Genomic DNA, 12,226 nt, shown 5'->3' on the forward strand with positions numbered 1-12,226 from the left:
CTTCCTTCAATAGGCGAAGGCCAACTACCCTCTTACAGATTCACTCCTTTGTTAGGATCGAGAGCACTAAGAGGGGGGGGGGGTGAATTAGTGCAGCGGATATTTTTCAGCGATTAAAACCAAAAGCTGCGTTCGTTCGATAAAGACTATTTTGATGCAAAAGCCGATTCTAAGATTACTGCAGTTTACGTTTAAACACAGTTAGCGTCTAAACGCAGTTTGCGTCTAAATGCAGATTGCGTCTAAACTCAGATTGCGTCTAAGCACAGTTTGCGTCTTAGCGCAGTTTGCGTCTTAGCGCAGATTGCGTCTAAGCGCAGATTGCGTCTAAACGCAGATTGCGTCTAACCGCAGATTGCGTCTAAACACAGTTTGCGTCTAGGAGCAGTTTAAGCAGAAGTATAAAGACAATGTGCTGCTGTTGTACAGCTCAAAAAGTAATCTGCAAAAAACAGATTTATGTCTAAACGCAGATTTACGTCTAGACGCAGATTTACATCTAAACGCAGATTTACGTCTTAAACGCAGATTTGCGTCTGAACTTTGAAACTTGTTTGTATACTCGCAGAAGGCAGTATGCAGTTGAAATCAAGATGTAAACGAGAACTGAGATCTGATGATTGTGCGAGGAAAGCCGATTTACGTCTAAATGCAGTTTTACGTCTAAATGTTGAAACTCGTTCGTAAAATTACAGAGGACAGTTTGCAGTTATCACTAGGATCAAAATGTAAGTGTAAACTGCAAAGAAACTCGTTCGTAAAAGCACGGAAGACAGTTCTGCAGAATCAAACGTAAACGTAAACTGTAATGTACGAAAATACGAATTTACGTCTGAATGCAGATTCGGAAGAACAGCACTTAGAACTTGTTCGTGAAAGCGCAGAGAGCAGTAGTAATGAAGGAGGTTTGCAGTAATGATAAAGTGCTCAAAAATAAACGCAAACCAGAGATTTAGAGTGGTTCGGTCAGCCTTGACCTACTCCACTTTTGGCTTCCTCCACCGACGAGGTTGCCGACGTCAACTAGGGGCCTTCCTTCAATAGGCGAAGGCCAAACTTCCCTTTTATAGTTTCTCTCCTTTTGACAGGCTCAGGAGACAACCTTTACAGACCTTTCTCTCCTCACTTTACAACTGAAAACTTGAAGAACAGAAGGAGGAGACTTAAAGGCTTTACAACACTTTTGAGCTCTTAGAATCACAGAAAAGATCAAGATTTCGGTGTAGGTCTGTATCTTTTCAGTGCTGAATGGGTTGGGAATTTATAGGCCCCAACCCAATTCAAATTTGGAGCTCAAAACAATCAAATCCCGGAATTCTGGGATCAGGCGGTTGCACCTCTTGACTGGAGAGGTTGCACCGCCTGGCAGAGCTCGAAGACCGAGCTCAGGCGGTGCCACCTCTCTACCAGGGAGGTTGCACCGCCCAGTCTTGCTCGAAGACTGAGCTCAGGCGGTGCCACCTCTCTGCCAGGGAGGTTGCACCGCCCAGTCTTGCTCGAAGACTGACCTCAGGCGGTGCCACCTCTCTGCCAGGGAGGTTGCACCGCCCAGTCTTGCTCGAAGACTGAGCTCAGGCGGTACCACCTCCCGGCTGGAGAGGTTGCACCGCCCAGTCTCGCTGGGAAGCCTAGCCCAGGTGGTGCCACCTCCTGGCCTGGGCGGTTGCACCTCCTGGTGCAATCAGGGTCCGAATGGTTCATTCCATTCGGCCCAATTTCAATCTTTCAGGGGCCCAATTGCCCCAAGATTAAGCCAATGGGATCACCTCCCATTTTCCAACTTAATCAATGTGCTAACTACGATTAAATCTAAGACAACTTCTGCAGCTTTGCTTCGGTGCGTCAATCGCTCCTTCCGGCGAGTTTCCGGCGAACTTCCGTCGATCATCCGATGAACCCTCGGTGATGTTCCTGCGGACTTTCGGCAAACTCCTGGACTTTGCGACGATCCATTTGGCAAGTTCCGACGAGCTTCGCTTGGCAAGCTTCTGGACTTCTCGGATCTGTTCTCGCAGAACCTCCGACGACCGTCCGAACTTCCGTCGAACTCTCGAACTCCCAACGTGATCATGAACTTGACTCCGGCGCAACTCCTGCTGCTTGTCTATCTTTCATCGTAGTTAATCCTGCACACTTATCTCAACACATAGATTAGACAATAAATGACAATTGACTTCATCATCAAAATCCGAGATTCAACAATCTCCCCCTTTTTGATGATGACAATCAATTGATAATGGAGTTATCCTTAACTCCCCCTTTCTATATGCCATAGTTGAGATAAGTCAACCTTGAATTCAAGACCTAAGAATTCAAGTGACGTATTGATAAGTTAGATCAGTTAAACTTATCAATACTCCCATCATGATACTTATCATGATGTATCTCTTCAAAGATGATGTCAGAGCTTGACATACATCATCAAGTTTGTATGATTGTGTTTGTAACTATTCATCATGTAGTTTGAACATTATCATATAAAGCTGTGAAACTTATTACATGATGCACACATTTGAAATATTCTAGCAAGTTTTGCATTTGCTTCACATGATAAGATATCAACTCAGGGCATAATGCAAACTTTAGCACATGTTCATATTTCTCTTGGTGATGCAAGGATGACATAATCATAGCAGTGTTTATAGCATCATTCATAGTATTTCTAATCATGGTAGTGTTTATCAATTCATATATATATCTCCCCCTTTGTCATCAACAAAAAGCATAGTAACTATGATACCAGAAAATAATAATAGCAAGCTTATAGAGGAATTTTACATAGATTGCTTTAAATACTTCTTCCCCTTTGTGTTATAATCCATTGTAAAGATTTTGCAGGATGGAATACATACACATGAATCACTTCATCAAATCTATTTCAGAAACTCAATTTTCATGAAGGTGTACGAGAAAATCTGTTCCATAAATAAGATTTTGTTGCAGATTTTCACATATAATCAAGTGATAATATAGTCCGAGAAAAAATGATTTTAACAAATTTATCTGTTCGGACACATCAACATTCCTAGTTCTCTTCGAATGAAATCAAAACACAAGAATTTCAAAAACTTTTAGTTTCAAAGCACAACATTCTTAATTTGGACACATCACATACCAAACAGTAATGATACCACAAAAATCTGAGATAACTTTTACCACAATAGATGTTTACAGCCAGTACATCAGAAGTGAGTATCATAAGAAGTTTACAACAACAACAGGTGTTCAATAAGTTCATTGATGCGGTGGAAAATTAAAGTGCCTAAACAAGGAGTCAAATTGACTATGAATTTGCTGCAGCTCAGATAGGATTTGATCTTGTCTTTGTTCAATCCGTTCTTGTCTCTGTTCGAATCGATCTATACGAATCCCAATTTCTTCGATGGATGTATGAGTTTGCTCAACTGGATGTGTTTCCTCAAAGGGAAGGGTCGGAGGAGATTGAGTACCCCTAAATACTGGTGTTTCCGGTTCTGGTTCAGATTGAGGGTGATCAGTCCTTCTAGGGAGTCTAACCCAGTTACCGTTTCTATAGTAACATCTTAGTCGGTGAAGTAGATTTTTGTTTATTATGCTGAATCGATCTACTTTCATTACTTCTTCTTCTGGTGATATTAGAATGTCGTAAGCTTTTATTATTCTTGTGATTATACCACCATATGGGAGCATCATATCTTTCTTAGATAATTCTAACATATTTTGTTGAATAAGATAGCCAAGACAGATGTCATGTCCCTTCATGATTGAGTACATAGTTCCTAATTCTAGTTGACTTATTTCATCATGATGGTATTGTTTAGGAAGAATTATACTAGTCATGATATAATGAAGTATCTTAGTGTTCAAGGGCAATAAATGTTCACAACTTTTGGGAACCAATGCTATGTTAGGATTGGCAAAGATTGTTCCTAAGGCTTCAACATAGGATGTTCCAATACTTTCATCATCCCATGATCCTCTAAAGTAGAGTCCTATGCTTTTTATGGGAATGCCTATCATATCACAAATGAACCTATCAGTGATTGAGATGTGTTGTCCCAAAAGATAGGTGGACATCCTTCCTTCATCATCTATTTGTATGTTATTGTAAAATAATCTAACAAGCCTAGGATAGATGGGTTCGTTAATCTGCAAGATTGGAAGTAGACCTAGGTTTGCAAACCATTGGATGGTCTCTAAGTCTCTTAGTTCATTTAGATCTACGTATTTTCCCTTACTGATAGATCTAAGTTCGAAAGAGGGAAATTTTTCAGCATGGTATTTCGAATCGAAAAGAGTGAAATCAAACTCTTCTACTAATCTCCTCTTTCCCTTGTCCCTTGAGGATCTTCTAGATCCCATAACTACTGCTGTTTAGAGGGATGATGATGAGCTAGAGTAAATGAAGAACAAAACAGAATTTAAGAGCTTCTTAGAGAGTACCTTTGTGAGATCTCCAAGAAAAGGAAGGATTCTTGATGTTTTGCTCCGAAATGGGAGGTATTTGGAAGGCTTAGAGGAGTGAAATGGGAATGGAGGAGACTTGGAAGAGTAGAGGAGGAAATGGGAGTGAGTTGGGGTCGGTTCCATAGCCGGCCCTAGTGTGGGTTTAAAAAGGCAGAGTTGCGGGCGGTTGCACCTCTGGCTGGAGCGGTGCAACCTCTGGCAACCCGTGATAGCTGGAGGTGCAACCGCCAGCTGGAGAGGTGCCACCGCCTGCAGCCAGTGAGCACCTAATATGATTTGATCAGGGAGCCTTTGCCTTGAGGAGAGTTTCAGAGCAAATAATATTTGTTACATGATTTCGTATGAGTTTTTATCTAAGGAAGAAGCTCTTGTACGATCAAGATAGATCTTTTAACGTGCATACGTATGTTGATAGTTTGTTTGGTATCCCATTTATGATCATGACATATTTAGTTTCATGATACAAGAATTAATTCGTAGATGATAGTGTTAACGGGTTTTGAAGATCAAGGGGGTATGTGAATTTGGATATCATATGTTTCTAATAAGGTTGTATCCAAATCGTATTTGTGATTTCATAACTCCCATTTGTTACTTAAGCGTTGCGAGTTCCTTTTTTAATTCTTGATTTATGACCATCGAGAGTCAAGGAGCAGAATATTATTTCTTGCTCCGGCCTAAAATTTTAATGTTTTTATAGGAAGGGATGATCTTTAGGAACCCATTTGCTTTTGGGTGCCTCATAAATAGATCTACATTTCTTATCATGTTGCATAGAATTTGTCATGGTTCCTTTAGGAACCCAGATTAGTTTGTTTGGACTTATTTTCTTGAATGGACAACAATGTGTCTTGTGTCCAGATTTGCAACAAAAGTTGCACTTGGTTTGGTGTTGAACATGTAAGATGGAGCCTTTTATGAAGGTGGTTGGATTTTGGTGAGGACTTCTCACAAATCAAATTCCGCTCCTTTTTGGAATGTGACCCTTGTTTGCAAGGATCATGTTTAATGACTTGCTACCAACCTCGAATTTCTTCAAGGTGTCCTTGAGTAGCAGGTTTTCTTTTTGTAAAGTTTCTAAATCATGACATTTGATACATGAATTTAAACTATCATGATGTTCGACTTTTAACTTATCAAACTCACACGTAAGACTATCATGCATCTTTTTCAGCAATTTATATTTTCTACTTATACTCTTGCATTCGTCAAATAAGTCATTGAAAGCATTTAATAATTCATCGAAAGATAAATCAGCATCTATTGAATTTGTTACCTCATCTTCGATGGCCATTAAGGCGTAATGAGCAACTTGCTCGGTGTTGGACTCCTCTTCCTCAGATGCGCTCGAATCATCCCATGTTGCTTGGAGCGCCTTCTTCTTTGTTGTTCTTTTCTTGACTTGGGGACAATCACTCTTGTAGTGTCCTGGCTTTTTGCATTCATAGCAGATTACTTGGTCCTTTTTGGGTTCAAGTTTATTTTTTGCATCATTCTTAAACTTGTTTCTTTTAAAGAACTTTTTAAACTTTCTTGTTAGAAGTGCCAAGTCATCATCACAGTCCTCATCACTTGAGTTTTCTCTCAAGTGGCATTCTGAAGTTTTGAGTGTCATATCCTTCCTGTTCTTTGGAAGGATGTCTTCTTGCTCTTCATGAGCTTTACAAGTCATTTCGTAGGTCATTAATGACCCGATTAGTTCTTCAAGAGGGAAATTTCGTAGATCTTTTGCCTCTTGAATAGCGGTGACTTTAGGATCCCAACTCTTAGGAAGGGATCTTAGTATCTTATTAACAAGCTCAAAATCCGAAAAACTCTTTCCGAGTCCTTTTAGACCGTTGACGACATCCATGAAACGGGTAGTAAACATGTCGCCAATGGTTTCACTCGGTTTCATCCGAAAAAGTTCGAAAGAATGTAACAGCAAATTGATTTTTGACTCTTTTACTCTACTTGTGCCCTCATGGGTCACTTCGAGCGTGTGCCAAATATCAAACGCAGTTTCACAAGTTGAAACACGGTTAAACTCGTTTTTATCAAGTGCACAAAATAAGGCATTCATAGCCTTTGCATTAAGAGCGAAAGCCTTCTTCTCCAAATCATTCCAATCGATCATTGGAAGAGAAGACTTTGAAAAACCATTCTCGACAAGATTCCAAAGATCAATGTCCATAGAAATAAGAAAGATTCTCATTCGGGTCTTCCAATAGGTGTAGTCCGTCCCATTAAACATGGGTGGACGTGTAATGGAATGGCCCTCTTGGTTTCTGGCGTAAGCCATCTCTCTTGGGTTTTAATCCTTTTGAGAGTTAACCGGGCTCTGATACCAATTGTTAGGATCGAGAGCACTAAGAGGGGGGGGGGGTGAATTAGTGCAGCGGATATTTTTCAGCGATTAAAACCAAAAGCTGCGTTCGTTCGATAAAGACTATTTTGATGCAAAAGCCGATTCTAAGATTACTGCAGTTTACGTTTAAACACAGTTAGCGTCTAAACGCAGTTTGCGTCTAAATGCAGATTGCGTCTAAACTCATATTGCGTCTAAGCACAGTTTGCGTCTTAACGCAGTTTGCGTCTTAGCGCAGATTGCGTCTAAGCGCAGATTGCGTCTAAACGCAGATTGCGTCTAACCGCAGATTGCGTCTAAACACAGTTTGCGTCTAGGAGCAGTTTAAGCAGAAGTATAAAGACAATGTGCTGCTGTTGTACAGCTCAAAAAGTAATCTGCAAAAAACAGATTTACGTCTAAACGCAGATTTACGTCTAGACGCAGATTTACGTCTAAACGCAGATTTACGTCTTAAACGCAGAATTGCGTCTGAACTTTGAAACTTGTTTGTATACTCGCAGAAGGTAGTATGCGGTTGAAATCAAGACGTAAACGAGAACTGAGATCTGATGATTGTGCGAGGAAAGCCGATTTACGTCTAAATGCAGTTTTACGTCTAAATGTTGAAACTCGTTCGTAAAATTACAGAGGACAGTTTGCAGTTATCACTAGGATCAAAATGTAAGTGTAAACTGCAAAGAAACTCGTTCGTAAAAGCATGGAAGACAGTTCTGCAGAATCAAACGTAAACGTAAACTGTAATGTACGAAAATACGAATTTACGTCTGAATGCAGATTCGGAAGAACAGCACTTAGAACTTGTTCGTGAAAGCGCAGAGAGCAGTAGTAATGAAGGAGGTTTGCAGTAATGATAAAGTGCTAAAAAATAAACGCAAACCAGAGATTTAGAGTGGTTCGGTCAGCCTTGACCTACTCCACTTTTGGCTTCCTACACCGACGAGGTTGCCGACGTCAACTAGGGGCCTTCCTTCAATAGGCGAAGGCCAAACTTCCCTTTTACAGTTTCTCTCCTTTTGACAGGCTCAGGAGACAACCTTTACAGACCTTTCTCTCCTCACTTTACAACTGAAAACTTGAAGAACAGAAGGAGGAGACTTAAAGGCTTTACAACACTTTTGAGCTCTTAGAATCACAGAAAAGATCAAGATTTCGGTGTAGGTCTGTATCTTTTCAGTGCTGAATGGGTTGGGAATTTATAGGCCCCAACCCAATTCAAATTTGGAGCTCAAAACAATCAAATCCTGGAATTCTGGGATCAGGCGGTTGCACCTCTTGACTGGAGAGGTTGCACCGCCTGGCAGAGCTCGAAGACCGAGCTCAGGCGGTGCCACCTCTCTGCCAGGGAGGTTGCACCGCCCAGTCTTGCTCGAAGACTGAGCTCAGGCGGTGCCACCTCTCTGCCAGGGAGGTTGCACCGCCTAGTCTTGCTCGAAGACTGAGCTCAGGCGGTGCCACCTCTCTGCCAGGGAGGTTGCACCGCCCAGTCTTGCTCGAAGACTGAGCTCAGGCGGTACCACCTCCCGGCTAGAGAGGTTGCACCGCCCAGTCTCGCTGGGAAGCCTAGCCCAGGCGGTGCCACCTCCTGGCCTGGGCGGTTGCACCTCCTGGTGCAATCAGGGTCCGAATGGTTCATTCCATTCGGCCCAATTTCAATCTTTCAGGGGCCCAATTGCCCCAAGATTAAGCCAATGGGATCACCTCCCATTTTCCAACTTAATCAATGTGCTAACTACGATTAAATCTAAGACAACTTCTGCAGCTTTGCTTCGGTGCGTCAATCGCTCCTTCCGGCGAGTTTCCGGCGAACTTCCGTCGATCATCCGATGAACCCTCGGTGATGCTCCTGCGGACTTCCGGCAAACTCCTGGACTTTGCGATGATCCATTTGGCAAGTTCCGACGAGCTTCGATTGGCAAGCTTCTGGACTTTTCGGATCTGTTCTCGCAGAACCTCCGACGACCGTCCGAACTTCCGTCGAACTCTCGAACTCCCAACGTGATCATGAACTTGACTCCGGCGCAACTCCTGCTACTTGTCTATCTTTCATCATAGTTAATCCTACACACTTATCTCAATACATAGATTAGACAACAAATGACAATTGACTTCATCATCAAAATCCGAGATTCAACATCCTTTTGATGGGCTTAGGAGACAACCCTTACAAATGTTTTCTCTCCTCACTTTACAACTCAAACTTGAAGAACAGAAGGAGGAGGAAAACTAGCAGTTTTGAGCTCTAAGAACCACTGAAAAGATCAAGATTTCGGCTTGAGTTCTTTCTTTCTCAGTGCTGAATAGGTGGGGTATTTATAGGCCCTAACCCAATTCAAATTTGGAGCTTAAAACAATCAAATCCCGGAATTCTGGGATCAGGCGGTTGCACCTCTTGACTGGAGAGGTTGCACCGCCTGGCAGAGCTCGAAGACCGAGCTCAGGCGGTGCCACCTCTCTGCCAGGGAGGTTGCACCGCCCAGTCTTGCTCGAAGACTGAGCTCAGGCGGTGCCACCTCTCTGTCAGGGAGGTTGCATCGCCCAGTCTAGCTCGAAGACTGAGCTCAGGCGGTGCCACCTCCCGGCTGGCGAGGTTGCATCGCCCAGTCTCGCTGGGAGGCTTAGCCCAGGCGGTGCCACCTCCTGGCCTGGGCGGTTGCACCTCCTAGTGCAATCAGGGTCCGAATGGTTCATTCCATTCGGCCCAATTTCAGTCTTCCAGGGGCCCAATTGCCCCAAGATTAAGCCAATGGGATCACCTCCCATTTTCCAACTTAATCAATGTACTAACTACGATTAAATCTAAGACAATTTCTGCAGCTTTGCTTCGGTGCGTCAATCGCTCCTTCCGGCGAGTTTCCGGCGAACTTCCGTCGATCATCCGATGAACCCTCGGTGATGCTCCTGCGGACTTCCGGCAAACTCCTGGACTTTGCGACGATCCACTTGGCAAGTTCCGACGAGCTTCGCTTGGCAAGCTTCTGGACTTCTCGGATCTGTTCTCGCAGAACCTCCGACGACCGTCCGAACTTCCGTCGAACTCTCGAACTCCCAATGTGATCATTAACTTGACTCCGGCGCAACTCCCGCTGCTTGTCTATCTTTCATCGTAGTTAATCCTGCACACACAAAAACAAAAACTTCGATCGAGACAATTAATCCTAAGCAATTAACCAAGTTGTCCGGCATGTCATTGGTCCCTCGACGCTTCGTCCGATTCTTCGGCGCATCATCCTTTCCTGCAGCCTATTGCCCAATCGGCCAGTTGACTCCGCAACTCCGATATCCTTGGCACAATACCCGCTCTTCTTGGCCCGATGCCCGAGTCCACTGCCCGAAGCCTTCTGTCGATACGTCGACCGATCCACCGGCCCGACGTCCAATCTTCTGACATGTTCCTCCGGTACAACATGATGTTCCTGCTTTAATTGTCTCATCCTGATCGAAGCACCCTGCGTCACTCAAAATGCAGATTAAATCATAAACATATATCAAGGAGTTTCATCATCAAAATATGAGATTCAACACCCAATTGCCCCAAGATTCAGTTAATGGGATTACCTCCCATTTTCTACTTAATCATTGTGCTAACTACGATATTCCCTAAGACATTTACTGCAACTTGCTCCGGTGCGTCAATCGCTTCTGTCGGCGAGCTTCCAGCGAACTTCCGTCGATCATCCGATGAACCCTCGGTGATGCTCCTGCGGACTTCCGGCAAACTCCTGGACTTGCGACGATCCACTTGGCGAGTTCCGACGAGCTTCTTTGGCAAGCTCATGGACTTCTCGGATTTGTTCCCGCAGAACCTCCGACGACTGTCCGAACTTCCGTCGAACTCTCGAACTCCCAACGTGATCATTGTCCTGAATCCGGCGCAACACCTGCTGCATGTCTTACTTTCATCGTAGTTAATCCTGCACACTTATCTCAACATATAGATTAGATAACAAATGACAATTGACTTCATCATCAAAATCCGAGATTCAACAATCTCCCCCTTTTTGATGATGACAATCAATTGATAATGGAGTTAACCATAACTCCCCCTGTCTATATAGCATACTTGAGATAAGTCATTTTAGAATTCAAAACCTTTGAATTCAAGAGACATATTGATAAGTTAAAATCATTTAAACTTATCAATACTCCCATCATGATTCCCATCATGATGTATCTCTCTAAAGATGATGTCAAGGCTTGACATTCATTTTCAAATTTTACATTACAAGTTTGAATGATGGTAATAGTAGCAATTCATCATATTGTAAGATATCAACATGTAAAACTGCGAAGTAAGATTTTGATATCATTACATGATGCACACATTTCAAATGTTTTAGCAATTATTGAATTTCATCACATGGTAAGATATCAATACGTAAAATTACGATGCAAGTTTTTTGTTTGATATCTTGATATGATACAAACAAGGCATAATGCAAATTATAGCAATCATAGCATCTCTTGGTGATGCAAGCATGGCATTAATACTCATATATTTCTCTCCCTTTGTCATCAACAAAAAGCATGGTAATTGTGATACCAAGAGAACTATATAAGCAAATTTTGAGCATAAGTGTGATAGTCGTTCATGCCTTTACTAGGTTCAAATTATTTTCCAATAGTAAGTGATAGGAAATCAATTGTACAAGCATGATATGTAGATCACTTTGAATACTTCTTCCTTTGTATTTGTTATAATCTTTTTGCATGAAGGAGGAAGGCCATGTTAGAACCCTTGCAGATTCTAAACTTGGTGTTGATCTCTTTAGGGGATCGGCCTCCTTGGAACTCTATAGGGGTTCCTCCCTCCAAGTTGCTGCTCAAAGGCTGCAGAAAAGATTCATCTATTGCTTCACAAAAGAGGAGGAATACATGACTATTTATAGGGCTTCTAAACCCTAACTCCTAATTGGACTCCTACTCAAGACTCCTACTTTTAACCAACTCCTAATATGACTCCTACTCAAGACTCCTATTCCTTTACAACTCCTTATTTTTCTCTAAGAAACAACCTCCTACATGAATGTCCCTCTCAATTAGGACTCTCATAGCTAGAGTCCTAACAGAATGTCCCTCTCAATTAGGACTCTTCTAGCTAGAGTCCTAACAAACCCACCCTCTTCAAATCAGCCTTGTCCTCAAGGCTGAGATTCCATGAACTTAGGGAACCGGGTCTTCAGCTCCTCATATGGCTCCCATATGGCATCTTCAAGTGGTAGATTATTCCAATGCACTAGTACTTCGGTAGATGGATGTCGGCGACGCATTACGATCCTGCGATCGAGGATGGCTTGTGGTTGGGCTTGAATAACTCCATCCTCAGTTGTGTTGGGCAGTTGGATTTGGGGTGACTCGTGTTCTCCCAACTTGGGCTTTAGGCATGATACATGGAAGACAGGGTGAATTTTGGCATCTTCAGGTAATTTAAGT

This window comes from Musa acuminata, chromosome BXJ2-1 (genome assembly GCF_036884655.1).
Source record: "Musa acuminata AAA Group cultivar baxijiao chromosome BXJ2-1, Cavendish_Baxijiao_AAA, whole genome shotgun sequence".
In the NCBI taxonomy this organism is placed as follows: Eukaryota; Viridiplantae; Streptophyta; class Magnoliopsida; order Zingiberales; family Musaceae; genus Musa; species Musa acuminata.